Source organism: Pleurodeles waltl, unplaced genomic scaffold, assembly GCF_031143425.1.
Source record: "Pleurodeles waltl isolate 20211129_DDA unplaced genomic scaffold, aPleWal1.hap1.20221129 scaffold_67, whole genome shotgun sequence".
In the NCBI taxonomy this organism is placed as follows: Eukaryota; Metazoa; Chordata; class Amphibia; order Caudata; family Salamandridae; genus Pleurodeles; species Pleurodeles waltl.
The window spans coordinates 2,276,541-2,290,916 of NW_027150384.1; the positions used below are offsets into that span (position 1 = coordinate 2,276,541).

Consider the following 14,376-nt stretch of genomic DNA (forward strand, 5'->3'; position numbering starts at 1 on the left):
AGAAAAGGAGATTTGGTGATCGCTCGATAGCTGAGGAAACGAAAATTTGATGCTTTTTACGATGCTGAACCTTTTCAAGTAGTGTCTACTAAAGGACACATGGTGACTGGCCACTGACCCGAGAAGCCCCTTACCAGGGAATCTTCTCACTTCAGGCCTGTGTTTCATTGGTCTTTGACTTGCGGTGGTGAAAGAAAAACTGATTTTGAAACCTCAAATCCTGTTGCTGATTCCTTACCGTCGTTGGCAATTTCCAACATTGAAGACAACTGTTTAAAACTTCCAGCAACCAGATCGGGTTGACAGTACCCAGCGCCAAGAAGAGATTTAATTGTATATGTTTCTATAAATGTAGATATTTGTGTTTGTCTCATAATTTTCTAAAGATTTGCAATTTTTCTCAACATTTCAGAGGCAAATCTCCTGAGGTGGATATTTCCCCTCCTTTCAGAGCCTCCGTCTGTCCAAAAAGGCATTCAGAGAGATTTGCAAAAGGTTTGGGGATCCTTACACAGCCTTTTTGCTTCCAGGATCAATGCTCTTCTCCTGAGGTTTCTCTCCATATTTCCAGAGTGAAGAGTTTGGAGAGTGGGTGCTTTGGCCATCAAATGCCAAAGAAGCTTATATTTGCCTCTCCTCCTTTCCCTTTGACACAAAAATTGTTATGAAAGGTACTTCAAGAGAAGGCCCAGGTGGTAGTTCCATTTCCACCCAGGACAACCCGGTTCCCTCTTCTGAAGGCAATAGCCCTTCAACCTCCTTGGATTCTTCCTCTATCTCCTTCTCCTCTGAAATCTTGCAGCCCTCTTCTTCCTCTTCATCTCACCCTTTCACCAGGAGGATGAGAGGCTGAATCCTGAGAAGCAAAGTTTAGCTCCACAAATAATTGAAACCCATAAGAGTTACCTTGGCTGCTTATTCTAAACATTGGAAGAATTTTAATACATGGAATTCTGCAGGAGAGCTCTCTTCTTTGCCCTGCTCTGCCCCCTCCATCTTCCAGTTTCTTTTGTATGGCTGTGGAAATAATGTATCTCTGCCCACCTTGAAATCTCAATGGTATGCCATCCAAGCTTTTCATAACATTGAAAATGTGATTATAGGAGCAGAGTTTTTGGTGTCTAGGATGCTTAAAACATTTTCAATTTCTAGGCCTGTTCCTTGCTCTTCGGTTCCTCATTAGGATTTGCCTCTGGTCCTTAAAGCTTTCCAGTGACCTCCATTTGTGCCCTTGAGCTGGTGGATTTCAAATGTCTCTCCTTTAAAGTTCTGTTGTTAGTTGCTATCACCTCTGCTAGAAGGTTGGGGGAGCTGCTGCTTTACTCTGTCATCATCCATTCTTATCACTTCTAGATGACGCAGCAGTGCTCAGATTAGACCCTGCGTTTCTTCCCAAAATCAATTCTAAGGTTCACTCTTCTCAGGTACCTATTCCTCCAACTTTCTTTCCTTCTCCTTCTGAAGAACAGATGGTGAGCTTGTTGGATGCTAAGAGTGCTCTATCCATTTATCTTGACAGATCCAGCGAGTTTAGAAAGACAGACTCTGTTTATCTCTTTTGGCCTTCAGAAGATGTAAAAAGGCAACCAGGATAACCTTGAGTCGATGGGTAAAGGAGGCTATTCGACTTGCTTATTCAAGTTGTGATCTCCCTCTGCCCTTGGGATTGCAGGGTCGCTCAGCCAAATGGGTGTTGGCCTCTTGGGCGGAGATGCAGGGTTTTGCGCTGGGTGAAATATGCAGAGCACAGACTTGGGATTTGGAGCACACTCTTGTAAGACACTACAGGACATATTTATGATGCCCCTAGCACCACCTTGTGCCACATTTGTTTCATTTGTTTAATGCAAAGTGGCGTTAAGGTGTCATTTCCCACGCACCATATTTACAAAGTGGTACAATGCAAGCTTTGCGCCACTTTGTAAACGCTTGTACCACATTATACCTGAGATAGGCATAACATATGCAAGGGGAGGTGTTTCAACGTAGGGAGGCCCAGAAAAATGACCCAGTGAAATTTACTAGATTTCACTGCACCATTTTTAGCCTCATTATTAAGGCCTGCCTGAGGCAGGCGTTAAGATGACGCTCCCATTGAAAACAATGGACCTCCCTGTGTTTTGCTGCATCAGCAAAGCGCAACATTAGCGCCATAAATTATGACACTAATGTGGATATGACCGCCATGGGGCGCAGTTTTGTAAATACAGCGCACACATGGCATCGTTAGGGGGACGCAATGGGGCGTGACACACCATGAATGATGCGCCACTTTTCCATAAATATGCCCCTACGGGTTAAGGAAATTGCTCAGCAGAATTCTGGTGAAGGAGTGTTGCACTCGATGGTGTTACAAACTATGTTTTCCTGCTATTTCATTTCTGATCATGTTATCAGCACATAAATCGCTGTGATATTGCATTATATATTGATCAGGACTAAACTTCATTCCTTATCTATGACCTGTTCTTTTTGCCTTGGTGTACCTCATAGGTAAATGACTGGATCGAGGACGAGGGACGTATAGGTAATGCCTCAATTACTTACCGGTAATCGTCATTAATTTTAGTCCCTTTCGTCCGTGACCCAGTCATTATATCCCCCCACAACCTTCTCTGATTTCCAGACCTTTAATAAAGGGGCTTTGGATTAAGGAACTGCTGGGGAATGCTGCCCTGTCATGCACTATGGGGTATATTTACAAGAAAGTGGCCCATTGATCCCGATGCGCCACTTTTCTTGCGTCGTCCTTGCCCCAACTAACGACACCATGGTTGCACTGTGTTTACAATAGGGTGCACCATGGTGGTCGTTAGGGCAAAAGCATCAACATTTTTGATGCTACTGTGGTGCTTTGCTGCACCAGCGTCAAAAATGTTGACTCTAGTGCAGCAAAGCACGGGGAAGCCCATTGATTAAAATGGGTGCATCATTTTAACATCTGTTTTGAGCAGGCATTAAAAATGGCTGTAAAAATGGCGTAGTGAAATGTAAATTTCACTGCGCCATTTTTCAGGCCTCCCTGCGTCGGAATGTCCCCCTTGCATACACTATGCCTGGCGCTGGCATAATGTGACACAAGGGTTTACAAAGTGTAAATACGGCGCGGGAGAAAAGCTGTCTTAGTGCCTCCTTGGCGTCAAAACAATTACGCTAGGTCGGTGCAAGGTGGCACTAGGGGCTTGTAAATATGCCCCTATGAATGGTTAGATTTCACAGTGGCTAAAAAACAGTTAAAATCAGACCATCTGTGTACACAGGAGGCGATTGGGGCAGGAGGATGCTGGTCTGCGGTTCTGGCTGCTGAGGTGCTCTCCCTCCATCATGGTTTCTTCTTTCCCGCATGAGAACATTGGGCATTTAACACCCAGGGGAGGGTCTCCGCTGGATTTTACTGTAATTTACAAATTCGACCAGGCACCCACAGATAATGAAAGGGGTCCCACTGTTGAGGCTTCATAAAGGAGAAAGCGCATCTGCCAGTCTGGACGTCCGAATCCTGGGAACTGCTAGGAGTGCTGCTATGATCAGGGGTCTGCTGGAAATCAGTCCATGTGTGGAAAAACCCGTTGACCACTCACTTTTGTGACATTCATTCAGGCACTCAGTGAGCCTCTCACAAACAAAACACAACTAGTGCAGCTTAGCCAGGTTCCCAAAATGGGGTCACTCTGGGGAGATCACGCTCGAAGCGAGAACCAAGTCTTCCTTACTTCTTAATGTGCAAATTATTAAACAGTGATAAATGCAAGTATTATTATAAAACCGTAGGATTGTGTATTCATTAAAAAACACACACACTGGTTTGCATTCACAGAAGATTAACATATATGCGTGGCTTAGTCACAAACATGCATTGTATACATACATTTTAGTTAGCAATATTTGTATTTCAGCGATGAACGTAAAATAGGTTCATTCCCTTTAAAGTGAGTGGGTGATCGGAGCGTGAGATCACTCCCTGTGAAGTCCATCGACGTGACATAATTTCAGGGGATTTATACTAATCAGTCCCAGCCCTTCAAAGTGCCACGCATCTCGTGTTAGAATATCGCATTTTCAGGCATTTTCCCGCATTGCCACAATGTCTGAGATTGTCACGCAGAATAACCGTGCCCTGAAGTGCGGTAAAACCTTCTCGTTCCAGTTTCTCACTTTGCTGGGAAAGCTCCGAGTAGTATTTATCAAAGACCACAAGGTGGCGCTGGTGTACACCAGGAGATATAGGATTCTGGATATATCACGATATTTACACGGGCTTCATCGCTTGATTTTTCTGGCGAGAAAGTGTCACTCGTAGTCGTTGAAATGTCACTCATAATTACATAGAAATTATGAAAATGTCACGCATAGTAATCTGAAACCTTGGCAGTTTTGTAGTCTCCCTCTTTGTTCAGGATTTGTGGCCTGCACAGCATGTCTAGGGTGTGTCAGTTCCAGTGATGGATCACCTGCGTCACTGAGTCCAGACTATGCAGTGAGAGTGACCTTCGGTGAAGTAGTTTATCATCGAGCGCCATCTTGTGGCTGGTCAGGGACATGATTATGAAGGGAGCAGGCTGGGTGCGTGCGAATGGCGCCAAATTTGTAATACAAAAAAAACCATCAACAGGAGGAAGTTAAAGAAAGGAAATTCTAAATCTCACCGTGAAGTATTGTTTGCTTGGAGGCAAATGACGCACTGTACGTGTTTTCAAATATATAACATCAAATCGTGAAAAGCAACTTTTGTCCAATAATATTATATCGCTTTGCCAATCGAGATTATAAAATCTGCCAGTGGTTTTACGTTGCTAGTATTTGTTAATGCAAAGTTTGCTTTGGTAGACCAAAGACGAGGTGTTCATTGAAAGAAGGTGTCAGAAGTGGGATTCAAACCCACGTCTCCAGAGGAGACTGCGACCTGAACGCAGCGCCTTAGACCACTCGGCCATCCTGACAGGTGGTAACATTGGCAGAATATTTTCTATAGTGTGTCACAACAGTGTGTGTTCAGAAGTGCATTTTATTTCTAGGTCATGGCACTTGATATATACCCTCTGATGACAACAGGGCTGCCTTTCTTACAAAAAAATGCAAGATATTTCTTTACATTTTGCTACTATGGAGCAGCCAAGAGGTGGGAGGTGAAAAATAATTCCCACAGGATTGGCAGGCCAGGTGGCATACCTAGGTGAGGCACAGCTGCCAATCACTCGTAGATTTCCTTGCACCATTTTTTTCGGTCCCCAAATGGGGGAATGCCCCCTTTGCACATCATGCCTGGTGCAGGTATAATGTAATTCAAAGGGTTACAGAGTGGCTCAATGCGTGCATTACTCCGCTCTGTAAATTCGCTCTGGGATTTTGGCCACATTGGGCCACATTAATGTAAAAAATAATGAGGTTAATGTGGCGCAAGGTGGCACTAGGGGATTTTAAATATGCCCCTAAATTTTGGTGTGTCATAAACTGCAGAGCTTTTTCAAGATGTCATTCTATGTCTCATACAACCTGTCATGAATGCTTTCAACTATAGTGATGACATATTAGTTTTTTCAATATTTTTAAAATTGTAAAACAGTGACTGAGATTTCACATGTTGGTTTGGGTTTTGAAAAGTATCTGCAAACAATAATTATTCGATGGACCATTTTTGGGCCTGGATTTAATGAGTCATATCTTGTGAGACATGTAATAACAACGTGCCTTTTGGGGAGTCCAATGCATCAAAGCCTTGATTAAAACAGGACTTGAGTCCCAGAGGGGCTGCACATGTTAGAGGAGGGGAGCACTGTGTCAGGAGAGCTTCATGTAGACCTTCGCCAGTTCTGTTTGCTTTCACCTGCAATGCGTTTGCCTTGTGCTTGTGAAATCACTTGAATTTTTAAAAAAATCTTGAAAGGGCTTAGAGCCTGCCCATTACTTACCTTTACTTACCATTGGCTGACTCCTCCATGGCTGCTATGTCATATTACCTATCGTTGACTGACTCCCATGTAGCGCCACATTGCTCTGCTTGCCATTGGCTGGCTCCCACGTGGTTCCACATTGCTCTGCTTACCATGGGCTGGCTCCCACGTAGTTCCACATTGCTCTGCTTACCATTGGCTGGCTCCCACGTGGTTCCACATTGCTCTGCTTACCATTGGCTGGCTCCCACGTGGTTCCACATTGCTCTGCTTACCATTGGCTGGATTCCCTGGGTTCCACATTGCTCTGCTTACCATTGGCTGGCTCCCACGTGGCTCCTTGCTAGAGAACGCCTCCACCTCGTCTCTGTCATCCTGCCGTGAAGACTGACCAGAGTACTGCTTCCAATCTGCTGGTCAGTCTCCTTCCACTCGCACAACTTGATGCTTCTGATGGTACTTTTAAAAAACGTATACAACCCCCCCGGAAGCCTTCCCCAGGCATTCTGTATCTTTTTTATTTATTTGCTAGAGTGAATCTGCAGGCTGTCTTTTTTCTTCTTCAGGGCTCGGGTGCATGGCTGCTTAGTTTACATGTTGTTGTTGTACTGCCCGTTTTTTTTTTCTCAGCATGCACCCCGTAAAAAGCACAGGAGAGAAAGACTTGAGATGGCGGTTTCCATGTCAGATGGAAAACACATGCCCTGCAAGTTGTCTCCGGCCTCATGGGAAGGCTCTCCGTTCGCACAGCTGCTCCCCATGCCTTTGGATTTCAAGCTTACAAAAGATTAAGGTGAATTTAGAAGCAGCTTAACTACTGTGCAACACGTAGAATACATTGAAAAAGCCAATAGATTTCGCATAGTCGATTTCACATTGTCTTTGCCAATGCTTGGGTGTTATCAGTTCTACACAGATGCCCAATATCATCAATTGGGGTTTCATTTCTAGCTCTTCACCTGTCACCACAGTTAATCACATTTTTATCCTTTTCCAGAAGGGGTGTATCCTAGGGAAATGCTAAAGCATGAATGCACCCCTCCTCTGGCAGGCTCGGAGTAGCGTATCATTATACCCACTTCCAATCTTCCATAGCAGTGTTCAAGTATAATAGACTCAGTAAAGTATTTTTAATTGCATCAATCGAAACCCTGCCCTTATTGCAATTCTAAACTATACTACACTACTAATACTACTACTCTAAACTATACTACACTAGTACTACTACTCTAAACTATACTACACTACTACAAATACTACTACTCTAAACTATACTACACTACTACTACTACTACTCTAAACTATACTACACTATTACTACTACTAATACTACTACTACTCTAAACTATACTACACTACTACTACCACTACTACTACTCCAAACTATACTACACTACTACTACTACTAATACTACTACTACTACTCTAAACTATACTACACTACTAATAATAAGACTACTACTAGTACTACTACTCTAAACTATACTACACTACCACTACTACTAATCTAAACTATACTTAACTGTCTACCGTCCCTCTACCCTGTAGACTCTGGCGATGGTCTTAGACATGCCCATATCCCAATGCTAGAGGTGCCTGTCAACCCCTCCATGGTTAATTTCAAAACAACAACCAAATGGTTGGACACCCACACTTAAACAAAATATGCCTCTCAATTCCCCCATCACTCCCCTGCCTACGGATCATTACGTCAATTGTTTTTTAGATATTAACTTTAAAGAACCCAAGGAGGCGGAGCCCAGTGCTTTTACAGTTATTCCTCGAGGCGCTGTACTTCGTCCCATCCACATGGGGTGCGGCATTTTGACACCATCTCCCCCGTCCACCATTAATAGAACCAGCTCTCCCTGATCTTCTTATGGTCCCTGTCAACCTCCTTCAGTTTGCCCCATCTCCAGGTCATATTGCATTGACTCAGTAGAATTCTGTCAGTCACTGTACTTTCAGAGGAATTGTTATGCCACACAGTGGTCACTTCTGTATCTGTGGAATTGTCTATCAAATTGTCTCCTTCGTTCATCACATCCGGTGGTCTTTTGCTCGTGGAAAAGCTTCTTGGGTTTATATTTTGTGCATTAACAACGTGTTCTTTGCATTTCCACACATGATTCTTCATATACAGACTGAAATAACATAATTGGAATTGAAATACATTTCTAATTATGTATAGAAAATAAGTTATTAATGTGATTTAGTTAAGCCACATATCTGTGTAAAACTCCATCTGGAAAAAGAAGGAAGCCACCACTTGTGCTGTTCATTCAAAGAAAGTCTTATTGTTAAATGCTTCATGTTTGTTCAAACACCTCCTGACGACTTTAGCATAGAGGTTGTTGAATGATTATTATTTAAGAAAATGGGGGAGCACACAACCGAAAAGAGTACTTACTATCCAGGAGGAGGATAGTTTAAAGTGACAACATAGATGAACATTTGATTGACCTTAAACTAATGGTTATGATACTGCATAAAAGTGATGGAATGAACAAACCAAGGTGCAATATAAGGATCTACCCACAAAATGCGTAAATATCAATTGACACCAGATCACGCATTAAAGAGACATTCAACAGTCTGCAGCAAAAGGGAACGTTTCAACCCAGTAAGATAAAACCCGGAGCTTATGATGGGCACCAAATCTATTTAGAAGGTTTTTTTTGCAACCCTGTCTATTAAAGACATGCATGTTGTCAATCATGGCATGAGCATCCTTGGATGCTCTAAACAGCAAAATCTTCACATGATGATAAATCTATGCAAGGCACTTTATGTATTTACAGTCCACACACACACTTGGATGAAATGTTGCGAGAATTTGAATCCACCTTTGCTGATAAATTAGGAATGTTGAAAGGTTACCAACATATTGTCAAACTCAGGGAGCCACACCTATTATACAGAAAGTCTTCAACATTCAATTTTGTGCACAAAGGATGTTGATAAATTGCTGCACAAATGGTTGTGTGAAGGAGTAATCAAACCTGTATCAGCCTCTTCATGGTTGTCCCCTTTTGTAATTTCAAAATAGAAAAATGCAGATACCAGACTTTGTGTGGATCTGCGCTAACTGAACTGCCAAGTAGTGGTAGAAAACCAAGCATTACCCCATGTGCATGAAACGGTGGCAACCTTGGGCAATGCTAAGGTGTTTGATTTCGCAACTACTTATTGCCTGATAATTCAACACAAAGACTCATGTGACAAAACCTCTTTCAGATGTGGCTTCATGCCTTGTGGACCCAATTCAGATTCCGCAATGTTCCAAAAGGTCTTGATTAAGTGATTCAAAGAATTACATGGTATTAGAGCCTTCTAGGTTGACATAATTGTGTTTTTCTGAGAATCTGGATAACCACCAGATAATTTTGAGTGAGGTCTTTAAAAGAATGCAAAACACTGGTCTAACCTTCAAAGGAGAGAAATGTAAGTTCTTTACTGGTAAAGTGGAATACTTAGGCCATTTTATTGGTGCAGATGGGGTTCAGTCCAGACCAAGCTTTATTGCTGCCAATATAGACTCAGCTCAGCTTACAGGATTAACTGTGTCTATGCAGCAAACTATTCGTAAAAGGTGGAGACTGTGCATCTTTTAATCAAGAAAGATAGTGTTGTGGGGCGTGGATATTGGGCTGGATAGTACAGAGGGTCAGACTCGGTTTTGTACGGGTTTCTAAGGCCGGAGCCAGGGTTTATTTGATTATAAAGAAAAAAATATTTAAAAAAAACAAAAACAGAATCTGGTCTTCCCCTTAGTCTTTCCTCTGGGGAGTCTCTGTTTTACAGGTGAGGTGGTTGGCGCAGGTCCTCCATATCTCCTTCTGTCCTTTCTTGTAGGTGGTGGTCTGCTGACGGCTTCTTCCTGGGTGCCCGTGGATTCTCGGCAGAACAAACATCGGACAGGACTCGGTAAGTGGTACGGTAAGTTTACTATCGTGGTTATCGTATTAATATAAGGGAGGGGTGTGAGGAAAGGAACAAAAGGGTTGGTGATGTAATGGGAGGGGTTCGGGTTAGGAAAAGAGAAAATGACAGAAACCCGGACGATTACCGGGCTGTGACAGGGTAGTGTGGGGCCGGTTGGCGTGCTCCGTGACCCTGAGTCCTCACTTTCCCAACCCAAGCTGTCCTACTCCCCTTCCACCCTCCCCAGTTCCTTTCCCTCCTTTCTCCTCCCTCCTACCCCTTTAGTGCCGGTGCCCCTGAATAATCCCCGTACCTTGGTTAGCCACGACCCTCCTGGGTCGTGGCAGGATTCCACGTCTTCTCTGGTGGTTTCCTTCACTCCGGTGAGGGTGTAAGCCTTCTGCTCTCTCCTTCTTCCTTCGGCCACCGGCGGCTCCACGCCCTTAAATTCCATGTTCCTCTTGTCTTCTTCTCTCCTTTGCTCTCCTCTCGTCTCCTCTCTCCCGTTCTCTGCCTCCGTGTCCGTCTTTATGGCGTCTCCGTCCTTATCCGGGCCGACAACCCGGAAGTCCTGCTGCGCGCGGCTGCGTGAGTCACACACGTCTCCATGACAACGCGTAATGGATAGTAAGGAAAGACTCCGCCGACACCACGGCTGAATCTCGGTAGGCGAGGTGCATGACACCCGCCTACAGATAGAGAGTTCATCTAGAATGAAAAATGTGAGAAAAGCATGCAAACTCTTAAGAAAGAGTTTCAAAATGCCCCAATGCTTTACTCATTCAATTAAACTCTTTGTCTATAGTGACTATGGATGCCAACCAGGTTGGCCTTGAAGCAATACTAAGTCTGGAAGTGCCCAACAGCAAGCGCCTCATAGCATTTGCATCACACAAAGTAGGGGCACCTAAAACGAAATGCTCTGTTATTAAAAGAGAACTCTTGGTATGCATGTGGGCAGTGGCGAAATTCAAAGGATTTGTCCGTGGTGACGGCCATTTCTGATTGAAAATTAACACAAAACGCTTGTGAGCATACTGAGTAAGTGCAATTCTGAAAGCATGTCACTCTCCATCACAAAGTTAGTCAGTAAATTACAAGAATATGAAATAGATATTGAATATGTTTTTGGCAAATCTACCATTGCTGCTGTTTATCTGTCCCATATGCCTTGTGTAGAAACATTGACTGAGGATGAAGCAAGGTTTATGGATGAAGATGTAGCTGTAGCCAATCTGTTAAATAAACCAGGAGAAACAAGGGTTGTGAGTGAAATGCAGTGGACGACTGCTATTGCTAATGATTTGAGTAGACAAGTGTTTCTGATATAGTTGTTCAGGGCTGGCTGAAGGAGAAACAAGTAGATGAAAATCTGTAAGGCTGTATTGGAAGATAAAGAAAGAATTGATTATGGTAGATGAAGTCATTGTAAGAAATGTCAAATTAGTTGCACCCCTTTCACTCAAGCCAAGCCTTACTGCATTGGCTCACGAGGGTCCTACTGGTATGACTGGTATGACTGGCACAAAGGAAAAATTATGACTGGCTTAACACCATATGAACTATTAAGAGGTAGGTAGGCCCCATCAGCAAACTACGTCCTCTTTGGTTCAAGGAAAAGACGGCAAAAGCATGTGCCATCAACCTTGATAAGTAATGTGCAAAAGAGTCCAAATAAAATAGTTACAAATGAAACATAATATTATCAATGGCGGCGGGCAGGAAGCACACACACACACACTCATTCTTTCACACACAGACACACACGCACGCACCTCCATTAACAACACTCATAAGATTCAAACATACGCGCACGCACCAAACAATAATTTTAAAACATCACACACACACACTCATTCTTTCACACACGCACACACATCCATTGACACTCATAAGATTCAAACATGCACACACGCACCAAACATTCATTTTAAAAGATCACACACACTCATTCTTTCACACACACACACACACACATCCATAAACAACACTCATAACATTCAAACATGCACGCACGCACCAAACATTCATTTTAAAAGATCACACACACACAAACTTACCTTTGGCCTTGAGGTCCCAGGAGGGTAATGAGGGAAGGCAGCAGTCACAGCCTCGTCACAGAGTGGGATGGGGTCAGTAAGACTGCTGACCCCACCTTACTCTGTGACGAAGTGTCACTGATTGACACTCGCCCTGGGCGCTTCAGGGCTTAAACCTTAAGCTACCAGGTCGAAGTCAATGGGTGACGCTTTCCTCATCACCCAGGGGAGGGCCTCGAGGCACCTTTGCTGAGCCGAGGAGGTCAGGCCCACAGCCCAGCAAAGTTCAGCTTAGGCAGCCAGGAGTCTGCGCAAATCGTGCATGTCTGCTCATGGCTGCCTGACCTGAACATGAAGAGTGTCTGTCAGGCTGACCTTTGCTCAGCCTGACAGACACTCTTCATGAGGGGCAAAAGGTGGGGGGCGTGGTCCCACTGCACTAAAGGACGGGCCGCGCCTGAATATTATGATCATAGAAAAAACACTGTTAAATCCCACACATGTGTTGGTGATGTGGACAGGATCAGGCTCCTACACGCCAAATTCAGTGGTGACAAGTTTAGTTGCCCTTTACGAGTGGTCAGAGCCTCAGTAAGAGGTGTGAGGTTGGAGGATGGTAGTTGGTGGAACATGACCCGAGCTGTGTGTGTTCCTTCACCCAACAGCCTCCAGATCTCAGCCTCTTTGAGGAGTGATGGTCAGTTATCTGAAGATAAGAGGTGTCACTCAGGGCGACTTCCACACATCTCATGTTGAGGTCACACCTCTGCAATGAAAGTTTACCACCAGCTCAAGGTGAACCTTTCGGTGAAGCCCGAACCTGCACCCGCTTGATAATGGAGAAAGGTCAACATGCAATATAGGCATGTCTATTACATTTAACGCTTAACTCATGCACTGACTTATTCAAAGGGGGGGTGATGTAATAGTGGTGGACATTATTATGTATTATGAGTTGTGCTTTACTGTGTGGTCTTGTAATTGTAGTATATGTGGTTGTTGTGATCCTCGTCGGTCTTTCCTTTCCCTTCCTCGCCTCCTGTGTGTGTGGCCTCTGAATACTGGGTACGTTTGGTTCCTACACCCCGCTGCAGGGCAGTCACACTGCAGCACAACATGGATACACACTGACAAAGCCAATAGCTTTTGTCTCATAGGAGTGACTTACTGGCTTTGCCAATATTATTTTTCTTAATGGCTGAAATGGAAATCCAGGTTTGGGTCCCTGATGTGTGAATCTCTGGAGTGACAAGGGGGCTGACAAGGGACTAGCCTGAGAAATGAGGACACATTATTTTTGGCTAGTAGTCAGTCACATGTTTTATCGTCGGCTGTATTGTTTTTACTGTGTTGTCAATTCTTGTGTGAAGGGAGGCGCTATGCTGTGACTGGTCCTTGTAATCATTGTGAGATGTAGGATGTAACTTCAGGAGCAGATTACATCTGCAGCGTGTGATGGGTGGTGTAATATTCAGACGTATGTACAGTTGCTGCTTTCTATCGTCGCCTCTATAAGAAACACATTTGAAATTGGATTACACTAGATTTAGTGGTGCATGTGTACTCTGTAAAGAAGAGCATCGCCTTGTCTTGCTACGTGAGGTGTATATCTTCATTATGTCGATAAGTGCATTTTTCCCTATTACTTATGTTTGTTTACGTCAATGTCCACTTTGCTGTTTCTTCCAAACTTCCTTCAGTTCATCGACTTTCAAAGCAACGCAATTAAATAAATAAATAATCGGCTTCCTTATTCCACTTTAAAAAAGGTATTCATGGTGAGTGTTTTACTAGCGCCTAGTAGAGTGTACGAGACTTCAATCCAGAGCTGAAAATCTTCAAGTGCTCCTCAAAGACCACCCGCGCCAGTAGTGTAGTGGTATCATGCAAGATTCCCATTCTTGCGACCCGGGTTAAATTTCCGGCTGGCGCAAGTATTTTATTTATGACTTTAAAATTTGGTCTTATATACTTTTAACACCTAAATAAGTTTATTTTAAAATGCACGGTTGTGTTTTTTTTTATCTTGCTGGAAAAAAACAATGTTATTTATTTTGATAACGATGTACTTGAGAGATCGTAGCTTATATAATTTATATTAACATGAGATGCTTATGAACTAGTGTGTGGTAATGCCGCTTAAGTAATTGTATTGATGTATTTTGTTGAAACGTGTACCTGAAATGTGACCACAGGGAGTGGCCGCCAATGAATACGTGGACTAATGGTGATGGCTAAAATGTTTATAAATGTTATACTGAATAAGTTTTAGACTAATTATTAATAATTGCGTTATTGAATTTGTGCTGAAATCCTTGTAGGCCTTAAGTTAGCATGAGCCGAAGCTTAGCTGCTTGGCTCTCATATTAAATGTATTTTTCCTATCTTGCAGTGTGCTGACTCGCAAAAGGACATGACCTCTTGTTTTCTTCAAACTAGAAGCTGAAATGTAACCATACTAGACCCTTTCCCATGAATTCCACATTGCTTGTATAAAATATGAAAACAAAATGCAACAGTGT

At 43.4% G+C, this 14,376-nt stretch overlaps 2 non-coding genes across 2 annotated transcripts; one reads left to right on the forward strand and one right to left on the reverse strand.

The window, feature by feature from the left end:
* Nucleotides 1-4,857: 4,857 nt before the first annotated feature.
* TRNAL-CAG (transfer RNA leucine (anticodon CAG)) lies at nucleotides 4,858-4,940 on the reverse strand. Its single transcript has one exon. It is a non-coding gene; the product is annotated as a tRNA-Leu (tRNA).
* Nucleotides 4,941-13,716: 8,776 nt separating this feature from the next.
* TRNAG-CCC (transfer RNA glycine (anticodon CCC)) lies at nucleotides 13,717-13,787 on the forward strand. The gene has a single exon. It is a non-coding gene; the product is annotated as a tRNA-Gly (tRNA).
* Nucleotides 13,788-14,376: the final 589 nt, after the last annotated feature.